This window comes from Mchenga conophoros, linkage group LG20, assembly GCF_057382185.1.
Source record: "Mchenga conophoros isolate Kocher_MC1m ecotype Shallow Benthic linkage group LG20, M_conophoros_male_GT1.1, whole genome shotgun sequence".
Lineage (NCBI taxonomy): Eukaryota > Metazoa > Chordata > Actinopteri > Cichliformes > Cichlidae > Mchenga > Mchenga conophoros.
In genome coordinates, this window is record NC_140545.1 from 27,235,050 (window position 1) to 27,247,239 (window position 12,190).

A 12,190-nucleotide genomic window follows, 5' to 3' on the forward strand; every position below is an offset into this window, starting at 1 on the left:
GACTAACATGTGGGTCTCACCTGCTCTTGTTCCATCTCTGTTCTGTCCTCATTCTCCTCTCTCTCCCTCTTTGTGCTGACAATCATCAAATATACAGTTGAAGCCAGATATTTACAAACTCTTCAGATAAAAACACAAACACTTTTTTAATTGTAACATCAAATCAGACTAAATGTTTTTTTTTTTATATTGATAAATATAAAAACTTATTTGTTAACTTTAAGAGTAAAGAGAGAAACTATCTGTATTTCTTAATTGCAAATGGCACCAAATTGTATTCAAAATTGAGCCACACTTATGGAGCTCCACAGTTCTTTTCCTGGTGTTTTGGTTGACATCTCTTGATTTTCCCATTTCAAAGAAACAGACTCTGTGTTTTGCCTTATATGCATCCACAGGTGTGCCACCAATTTACTCACATGGACTCTACTAACCTATCAGAAGCTTCTTCAGCTCAGAATGGAATCATCTGGAGTTTCTTATTAATTAACAATAAACTTAGTGTATATGTACTCCTAAATTTGATGAAAGTAATAAAAAATAGACAGCTCTGTCTCTCTTTATTCTGACATTTAACTAATTCAAAAGATATTTCAATATTTATCCAAAACAAAACAAGTTTACTCTAAATTGATGGATAGTCCGGAATAACATCTGTGGGCGCAAATTGGATGACATCTCGGGGAGGCACACTGCCGTGAGTTCTCAGAAATCGGCTCCTTGAGCACAAGAAATGACAAATCACAGAACGCAAGTACGGCGAAGCTCGCAGCTCTCCAACGGGAGATTGAGAGACCAGTGTTGGACTGTAGAACTGCTTTGAAATTCATATGAGTTGTTCGCACTAAAGTAAAAACCACCATCACTTATGCGGATACCCCTTTGGCGCCAGCTGCAAGGCTGGAGCTGAACAACACCCTGATAACGACTGTGTTTAGTCTGTTCCTTCCCATTCCATGCAAGGCCACCTGGGTTGGCTGGAAGACTGTTTACTTAGCCTAGCAGGGCGAAGGACACTGTCTCAGCTGAACTCTGGACACGCACACGTATACACTGATATGCACACTCTCATCCCCCCTCCCTTTCCAAACGCCTTCGATGCTTATTCCCTTCCGATGCTGACGGGGATCAAGGAGACCAGCGCACGCAGGCCCGGATGTACTGTCAAATTCAGCTGTCTCTCATCCTTTACCCACCCCTGTTGCTTGTCATGTGTTTCTTTGGTGTATTAAGAGTTTTTTTTCATGTGCTATGTGCAGAGGTGTTTTTTTCTGTTCTCATACTGATCTCCCTGTCGGAGCTCAGTCTGGGGGGAGTTATTTTTTTCTCTTTATCTTTCCTCATGTGGTGCATTTTCCATTGTTATACTTCTCTGACCTGTCTTCCCCATGTGATGTTTTGTGTAATATATGTATGGTCGGAGGGTAAGATGGCGCCGCCATTGAGTGCAATAGGTCGGCAGCCTTATGAAATTTCCCCTTGTGGGACTAATAAAGGTATAAAGGTATATCATATCATATCATGTTGTACAGTAAAAAAATGTTCTTGTGTTTTCCATAAAGTGTATGTAAATATCTGGTTTCAGCTGTGAATATACTGCTGTGTATTGAAATTCCTCTTGTTTTGCATAGAAATATACTGAACAACATACAAAGCATAATATATAAAATAACATCTACCTGAGTTTTTTCTTTGAAAGAAGCCCCTTATGTCCATTCTTGTATATCAGTACGTTACTGAAACCTATTTATTTAGCTGTGGAGGGTAACAAATGAGAATATGAAATAAACACACATGTAAACTAAGACTCACTAAAGCAGACCTTCCCAAAGTGTGGGGCCCGCTCCCTAGGGGGGGTGCAGAGCCATTGCGGGGGGGGGGGACAATGCTTGGACACTGCTAGCACGGCGCCCACACAAACGCAAAGCAGGAGATGAAGCATCGCTGAATATGTTTCCAAACCAACTTCATTCTAAGCCAAAGACTAGAAAATATGGTGAAGCATATCTGCCCTTTGGTTTCACCTGCACAATTGCCAAGGTAGGTCTCCCTGCAGAATTGGTTTTCCCTGCATTGGGAGCACTCACCTGGCTCTACAAATCACAGACAAACAGTGTTAGTTCACAAACACTTGTTGTAATGACTAACTACTCCTGACATTTTGGAGATGTTAGCTCTTTATACAGTAAAGTTACAGTAGAATACAAATACCATCGGGCTGATCCTGCCACGATTTGTTGCCCCTGTCTATCACGGACAAACAGGATCCCACACAGAGGCGGAGCCAGACATTTGAAACACCCGGGGCTTAGCCCAAAGAGTAGTATGCATGTGGGATTTTTTTTTTTTTTTTTTTTTTGGAAAAAAGAAAAAAGAATGACTTCATATAGGGAAAAATATATATATATAAAATATATATCACATGTGCAGGACACCTTAAACTAGTTTTTTAATTAAGCAGCAAGGCAGAACAAGGTCAGGGCTGCATCAAGACACGAGGACTAAACCCCAATTCAACCAGACCCAGAACTGATCCAGAATTAAAAACAGGACTACAACAGTTCAAAATCAGGACTACTGAGGACTTAACCAAGACAGAACCAGAATCAGAACTAGATGATAGCACTAAAAATCTTCATAGACCTGCACTACACTTATTTTTTTAATTCTACCAAAGTACACTATTTAGATTGAGAAAAGTTTATATAATTATTCAGCCTTGTTGTGCAAACAAGCCTGCAGAACTTAATAAATACAGAATTTGAAAAATAACAAACCTAAAAAGAAACACTAGGTACGAGATACATGAGGACCTATGATACGGTGATACTTTTGGTAAACAACCATTTGACTAACATGTGTGTCTCACCTGCTCTTGTTCATCTGTTCTGTCCTCGTTCTCCTCTCTCTCCCTCTTTGTGCTGACAATCATCAAATATACAGTTGAAACCAGATATTTACTCTTCAGATAAAAACACTTTTTTAATTGTAACATCAAATCAGACTAAATGTTTATTTTTTTTAGATTGATAAATATAAAAACATATTTGTTAACTTTAAGAGTAAAGAGAGAAACTATCTGTATTTCTTAATTGCAAATGGCACCAAATTGTATTCAAACTTGAGCCACACTTATGGAGCTCCACAGTTCTGTTCCTGGTGTTTTGGTTGATATCTCTTGATTTTCCCATGTCAAAGAAACAGGCTCTGTGTTTTGCCTTATATGCATCCACAGCTGTGCCAGCAATTTACTCACATGGACTCTACTAACCTATCAGAAGCTTCTTCAGCTCAGAATGGAATCGTCTGGAGTTTTCTTATTAATTAACAATAAATTTAGTGTACATGTACTCCTAAATTTGATGAAAGTGATAAAAATAGCTCTGTCTCTCTTTATTCTGAAATTTAACTAATTCAAAATATATTTCAATATTTATCTAAAACAAAAATTTACTCTAAATTGATGTTGTACAGTAAAAATGTTTTATGTTTTCTCCCTAAAGTGTATGTAAATATCTGGTTACAAATGTGAATATCCTGCTGTGTACTGAAATCCCTCTTGTTTTGCATAGAAATATACTGAACAACATACAAAGCATAATATATAAAATAACATTTACCTGAGTTTTTTCTTTGAAAGAACCCTCTAATGTCCATTCTTATGTTTCAGTACATAACTGAAACCGATTTAGTCGGGGAGGGTAAGAACTGAAAATATGAAATAAACACACGTAAGCTAAGACTCTAAAAAAAATAGCATTTGTTCGGCTTTTCATTTTGCCATTTGTTGATTCACTTGAAGAGCAAGTAACGTAATATTGGTCAAGTGATCAGTTTCATATCAATCTTTCGTGATGCACCGTCATATTTACATTATTTGTACAGTACGAATGATTTGCTTTGGTACCTGGTCAAACTTAAGCTCTCCTTAGTATGGCTGGCTCCGTCTCTCCAACAGCGCACTCACGGGCAGCAGCTGCCCCGCCCCCTCGCTCAGTCGCTTAGTGCCTGAGCTTGGATCATACCAATATCAGGGGGGGATTCACGCACAGTCGTAAATTCCCACAGTGTGCACTATGTGCTTCGAATATTGTGTGTACTTTTTGTTTTATACAGTTGTCAGCCAGGCATCTAACTATGAAAAAATTACACTCCAAAATACCCCGGGCTTCTGACAAAACAACCCGGGCTTAAGCCCCGTAAGCCACCCCCACGCTCCGCCCCTGATCCCACAGCTGTTTATGTTTTTAAACCCATTTTGCACAGAGAGACATTTTTTGAAAAATGTATTGATAGCAATGTTGAATATTATTACACAGGAAAAAACCCAACTACACGTAAAATAATTACACCATGATGCTTCTGCCTTTGTAAATAGAGAGACAGTAACTGCGTGTTTATATGTAAGCGTGTAAAACCTGCAGATAGAGACAAAAATGTTAATCTGACTATCTGCCTTTCTGCAATTCATCTCATGTAAACAATAAAGTGGCGCACAGCGTGACATGAAAAAAGGCGCATACCTTTGACGTTGCGTGACGAACTCTGTATTCCTCTCCACACTTAAACGGCAGAAAAGGAGTTTTAAAAATCTGTTTTCGGTGATTTGAAACGCTGTTTACGTGTGGACACAACAGCTGCGTTTTCAAAAATACCCGTGTAGGTGTGGATGTAGAGTAAAAGAGTTAGTAGTTTATTTTATTACTGCCTGTAATATATTGCAGATTACTTGTATTTGCTTAATTGTTTGCTAAATGTTTGAGGTGTGAAATAAACCGCGATGGAGCAAAATATGGGTGTGTGTGGCTGGAAAATGTGTTTGTGCGTGTGTGCGTGCGTGCGTGTGTGTGGGGGGGACGGACATTTTTCTTGTAAAACAAAGGGGGGCCCAGCAAAAAAAGTTTGGGAACCACTGCTCTAAAGAAACAGCATTGTTGTTCGGCTTTTCATTTCGCCATTTGTTTATTCACTTGAAGAGCAAGTAACGTAATATGGGTCAAGTGACCCACTTGATATCAATCTTTCGTGATACATCGTCATATTTACATTATTTGTACCAGAGGTGTGGACTCGAGTCACATGACTTGGACTCGAGTCAGACTCGAGTCATTAATTTTATGACTTTAGACTTGACTTGAAAAAATGTTCTAAGACTTGTGACTTGACTTGGACTTTTACACCAATGACTTGGGACTTGAATTGGACTTGAACCGGTTTACTTGAAAAGACTTGATATTTTACCCCAAATATAAAATTTAACATGCATATTATATAGAGATTGAAAATGTGACGTCATTCACGGGTAGAACCGCAAAGGATTCTGGGAACTCGTGGCAAGCGGTACTAGCGCACGCAGGCTTTCAATTGAAATCAGTCACACAGCGATAAAAAGAAACACAAAAATGTCAAGAAGCTGTTGTATTATTAACTGCAATAGCCGGTCGCATGACAGCCACGGGAAGCCGACGGGTAAAGAGATCGGTTGTTATCGGATTACGTCGTTGAAGAGAAATTGTTCGAGCCATGTTTCCGAAGTAACAAAGACGCGACGGATGGCCTGGATTGCAGCCATTCAAAGATCAAATATAACGTCCCAGAACCCTCCAGCTCACAGGTTAGTCTGCTCCAAGCATTTACACGAAGGTCAGTGTTTTTTAGTAGTTAATACGTCATTTTCATAACATAATTAGTGATATAGGTTACAAGCAAGTCTGGCGCTGAACAGAAATTGTTGCGCTATGCTCCTTTATTTATTGTGCATAAATAGTGAATTGTCCTGACACAATATTGTGTTTCGCTTCTGTTATTATGGTACATTAACAAAAACATATACTTTTATTCACAGGATAAAACAGGTTTTTTGTATCACTAATTGCCCAGTACGATTACAGCATACAATATTATTGTCACTGCTACATTTCTGTGATGCTACCAGAAATGATTTCCACTACTAATTAATTACCCTTGAGCTCAAAGGTTATATTAATAAACGGTTAAGGAATGTGTATTTATGACGACAATTTGTGAGACTGGTAAACTTATGATACGTACGATGGTCTTTCGTTCTACACGGTGCATTTCAAGGTCCTGCACCCATCCGTCGGTAAACTGTACCTGGGCTTGTTGCAGTGACCTGAAGTTACTAAACTTCACGAGTGTATGCACTCACTCCAAGAACCGTATGATTATAAATATGCATATAAATATGCTACGATGAGATAGCTGACTTCATCTAACTAGCAAATGTTGTCCAGGCTACGTTGGTGATGCAGTTCTTTTTAATGTGTATGATATTTTTGTCATGCGATTTTAAAGCCGGTCCTACAACCGCATCCAAGAATAACATGCAGCGTATCTCAGAACTGTCGGTGAAAATTATTCTTGGAGCTAGGTTTAATTGAGCTGCATTTTAAAGAGGTGCAATTTCACAATTTGTGTATATTTTCTAAGTTCACTATTTTGTCATGTGTTGAGAAAAACACAGATTTAAAAATTACATGGTCTAATATTTACATTTAGCATAACTGCAACATTATTTTTTCGTTTGTTTTTTTTAAAGACTCGAAAGGACTTGAAATTCAAAGTTTCAGACTTGTGACTTGACTCGGACTTTTACACCAGTGACTTGAGACTCGACTCTGACTTGCCTGACATTACTTGAGACTTGACTTGAGACTTGAGGATAAAGACTTGAGACTTACTTGAGACTTGCAAAACAATGACTTGGTCCCACCTCTGATTTGTACAGTACAAATGATTTGCTATGATACCTGGTCAAACTTCAGTTCTCCTCTGTCTGCCTAGCTCCGTTTCTCCAACAGCGCACTCGCAGGCAGCAGCTCCCCCCGCCCCCTCGCTCAATCGCTTAGTGCCTGAGCTCGGATCATACCAATATTAGGGGGGATTTATGCACAGTCGTAAACTTCCACAGGGTGCACTATGTGCTTCGAATACTGTGTGTAGTCTTTTGTTTTATACAGTTGTAAGCCAGGCATCTAACTATGAAAAAATTACACTCCAAGAGACCCCGGGTTTCTGAAAAAACAACCCGGGCTTAAGCCCAATAACCCCCCCGCCACTGCTCAAGTGTCTGTCTAATGTAAAACTTAGCAAAAAAAACAATTGTAGATTTTCAGGCATGTTTGTTACAGGCGCCTGCTCAAGAATAAAAGATGGTCATACCATAATATTGCCTTTCAAGCTAACTGTCGGAAGTGTACAGCTGTATTTGCCTTACATGCTTTCCCCCCATTTGTTTGTACGTTTCAGTAAATTTCGGCACTTCCCAGTTTCAACAGCACAAAGCTGTCACGTGGTGCTGGTATGCTGGTAGAGCCACCTGCGATGTTTACAATCCGGTTGTTCAGTCTGACGTCACTAGCCGTGTCTGGACCTAAACTCCGCTGCAGGTCCATATATCAAATGATCACTGTGGCATTACTGAGAGTTATTTCTAACACTGGAAAATAACTCAAAATGTTAGAAATATTCCAGTGTTAGAAAATCAGCACTGCTCAGTGTTAGCCATTGTTAATCTTCAAAACTGACTAGGTTACTTTTAAACATATAACACTGTCAAAAGTGTTAATTTAACACTCAACAGTGTTGTATTTTACACTCAGAGGTGTGGACCCATATAGACACTCTCTAGTGTTAATTTAACACTGGAGATTTTGCTGTGCACTCTCCCCCGCACTCGTTTTTTGTTTTTTTGTTTTTTTGCCTGTCCTGTTTGGCTCTTTTGCCATCAGAATTATTGTCTAAAGGTGAGGAAAGATGCCCAACGGATTTACTTTACCAAATTGACCATCCCAGCCTTGCCGTAATGGTCTATTTGATTCACCATTTATTGTTTATTTTATGAATTTTTTTTATTTTCACTTGCTAGATACGGGACAGACTTGAATGAGGAAAAGAAAAGGGAGAAAGGAAGAGGGGGGAAAAACAGCAGAGAAGAGGGACGGGGATAAAGGGCAAAAAAACAAAAACCAACTAAATAAGCAGACAAAAAAAATACATATATCAATCACCTGGATCACCTGTTGAGAAAGAAAAAAGAAAACAAGCAGAAGAAAACGAGAGCAATACAATAAACAACATCACGATGATATATGGGAATATAACAGTAAATGCTAAATATTAAACATTATTGTGCAGCACGTAATATCGACAGCGCACAGTGTGCTTTGAGGTAGGAGCCAAAAAGGGTGTAATTTGTGTGTGTGATCACCCATGTGTACACCTGTGAGCATGGATGCGTTCGTTTTTAACCCTAGAACACTATCGCTGGGTGATTTACACCCGAGAAAATAGATTTACATGATTTCTCTCTCCTGCAGCTGTTTGCGTGTCGAGGAGCCTGTGCCTTCACCAGGGAAGTCTCAAATGTCCCAGGAATGAGTGGACCAAAGACCAGCTTTCCAGAGTCATTATTTTGTTTTAGGAGTTTTATTTTTCATTTTGTTAGACATGGCACAGTTGAAAGTAAAAGAAGACCACTCTAATTTGTCATGTGTTGTCATATTTTCATATATTTGATTACTTTTCATTGGTTATATTATATCGGGTAAAAATCACCCGGCATTAGTGATCGTGTTACTATTTATAGCGATAGTGTTCTAGGGTTAAAAGGTTGCTTCATGTAATGATCTGCTAGAGGGTGTGGGGAGCCACAGCCCCGTCCACCAGGGGATGAAGCAGGTATGGAGGAGATCAAAACTCCAGACATCCAGAGGCCCCCAGAACACAAGAGACCAAGGAAGACCAACAGAGGGGCAGCCGCGCCACTGTCCCAGAAAGAGCTGAGGAGAGTCCCAGATGAGGGGTCACTCAGCAGCCGCGGAGCAGAAGCCAGGGGGGGTTGCAGTGACGTGCCTGTGAGCTCCGCCGGCAGCCAGCTGTGCCAGAGTGACCAAGCCCCAGACCGAGAGGCCGAGGGCACCCCACCTCCGAAGTGGCCCGAGCGAGCCCCAGGCTCCAGGCCCCGATAAGCAGCCACCAAGGAGTGAGCCGGTGTGTACCTGGGCGCCCATCCCCGGACACAAAGAACCACCAATGCACCGATGTCTGAGGGCGTCTGCCACTGGCAGGGGAAGTGGTGGGGGGAGATAGGCCTCCATACCTTAGAGCAGGGGTGCTCAATACGTCGATCGCGATCGACCAGTCGATCGCAAAGGTAGTATTGGTAGATCGCATGGCATTAAAAAAAAATAGATGCCAGCCTATCATCCATCCCGTCACTTGATTGATACAGGGAAGCCAGTCAGATGACAGCAGATTTTTTCTGACGCTTAGGTCGCTGCGCATGCGCAAACAGTGGCGCGAAGTGTAGTAAAACTGACAAGCTAGTCAGCGAGTTAACTCCAATTTTTAGCTCTCGGTTTTTTCTCTTAAACCTGGCCGTCAGCAGCTACTGTCCGGACTATGCATCCCTGGCTGATTCAATTCAGTGCAAGTCATCAGAGTAAACTCAGGTAATGACAAAAAATTTACATAGTTAATTGTGTTGTGAAATATTGGATATTGCGGTTATGCATGTATATACATTGTAGATATAAAGAATCCTCAATATATTTATAAATAAGTATATGTTTTGGATTTTTGTAGTGGGTAGATCATTTTGACTTGGTCATTTTATAAGTAGCTCACATGCGGAAAAAGTGTGAGCACCCCTGCCTTAGAGGGCCTGAGATGTCCCAGGAGAGGTGGCGTCTGATACCCAACCTGACATATAGACACAGACATACAGGCACACACAGATACAAACATTCATTCCCACCCTCATGCTCTCATATGCAATTACTCAACACTCAACCGACAGACATAGAGAGACTATAGCTGTGTCCCGAAACGTCGGCTGCATCCTCCGGAGGCTGCATTTGAAGGCCGATTACGTCACAGCCAGGCGACGAAGGCTGTCCCAATTCGTCAACTCCTTCAAATGCGGCCAACAAATGCGTCCTTCATTTCCCCGAATTTGAAGGATGGGTCGGGTGTGTCCTTCGTGGCCCACCATATCCCAGAATTCATAGCCCAGCCAAATTTCAGCTGACAACAATGGCAGTTTAACTTTATAAAGTTAAACTATCAGAAGAATGCAAATAAACAGCTACAATGTCAGTCCTCAAAGTATTTTGTTAGAGGTAAAAACAGGGCGTGGCTTTATTTTGGCATAAGACCACTTTGAACTACAAAATGGGAACCATAGTAAGTATCCAGTCTGTCCAATATTATTCAAGCTGGTATTTGGCTTTTTCAAAATTATGTTACTATTATACATAACCGACTTATTCTGAGAGCCAGAAGAGACTACTGTTTTAGAATAGTTAGCAATAAGCAGTGTTGGTCACTTGAAAAAAGTCATCAGTAACTAATTACTGATTACTTCCCCCAAAAAGTAATCCCATTACTTTACTGATTACTTATATTCAAAAGTAATTAATTACTTAGTTACTTAGTTACTTTTTAAAAACACGATTTACAACCTGAATAGGTGATAAAGTGATAGATCTTTCAGCCCAATTCTACTTTTTCTACATAATCCATCATACAAAATGTAATCAAATGGAAACATCTCTTTTTAAAACTTGTTTTATTAGTTTTAATCTTTTAACTTCATGCATCAAGCAAAAATTTAACTATATGCAACATTCTCTTACTGGAAGAAATTTGTTTAATATTTAAACCTATTTTCTGCACATTCCAGCACATAATATATATATATTTTTTGTGTTTACACTCACTCTTTCAAATAGATGCAAGTAAAACACAGCAGAAAATAAATTAAGTCAAAGACTAGCGGTCCTGTCGCTCTATTTTCACCTGTAAAGCAGGAGCAGGTTTACCCTGGTGCAGGTGTGCGCAGCGGTCAGTGGAAGAATCCGCGAGTTTCTCTGTGAATTTCCCATTACGTTGTAGCGCACTCGGTGCTTGCTTGGACAGTAACGCGTTAACGCGGACACCTTCAGTAAAATCCTGCTGAAACACTGCCACCTTGTGGTGAAGGTTTTGCATGGGATTTTGGGGGGTTAAGGGATAGGGATGCAGTGGCGATCCACATTATTTACTTAGGGAAAAGTATTCTGATTCTGACTCTGATTGTTTCAGGATGACCTGCCATTATCCAATGACACATCTGCTCACCTGTATCTTTTGCTCGCTTCTCCTCCTCTTCTTTTCTCTTTTTTCTAAACTGAGCACCTGATGGCTTTGAACTTTTCTTGTCCATCTTACATTGGTTTTAATTTTGCACTACAGTATGAACACAAATCCCCCAACTCGAGGATCGCAACAACATAACCTAATAGACCTACACCTTAGTTCACAGATTCACTTTGTCTAAGGTTTATTTCTGGGATTTCACACAACCCAGGATTCAAATCATGAATACATAATGGGCTTGGATTTACAACATTATAAATAATATGTGCTCTATTTGGAAGCAGCCCCCCCCCCCCCCTCCCCTTTCGACGGGTTGTGTGAGACTTTAAATCATCAAACTGTAAATTATAAATTTTAAATTGTTATTGATCCCTTTACCCCAGTCCTAAAGTGTATATTTATTTTCTTACTCTTCTTATATTTACTGTTTGTTTAGTTGCACTGCTGTAACTGGAACCTTGTCGTCTCTGTATATACTGGACTGTATGTAGTGGAGATGACAATAAAGTTTACTTTGACTTCAGCAGCGAGCATGCACACTGAGGGCTCTCGCGCTCACTTTTCGGGTATAGAATTTCAAAAAATTATAAGTCTGTATCATAATGTCTGGTGCAATGGCGTGTCCAGCGGGGTGGCCTGGGGGGGCACAGGCCACCCCCCAAACCAGACTGGCCACCCCAGGTGCCACCCCAAAGGCAAAACAATAAAATTCAATCAAATATCAAATGTCCGATTATGTTTTCACGGTGACGCTCAGATATCCGAGTGTAAGTGAATGCAGCATCGCTTCTGCGCTATGCGCATCACGTTAGCAAAGGTAGGAGAGCCAAGCACGAAAGACGGCACTGCAGGAAACAATTTTTCGGTGAAAGAAAATGAGGACAGAATAAATGTCCCGGTAAGTAATATTAAGTTTGTTGAGTTTAGTAAACTTCGGTGAAATTAGAATACCAAGGAAAAAATAACACTTAAAGAATTATTGCAGCTGTGGAATATTTCAGACAGTATGCTACAGAGGGCAGCTAACATA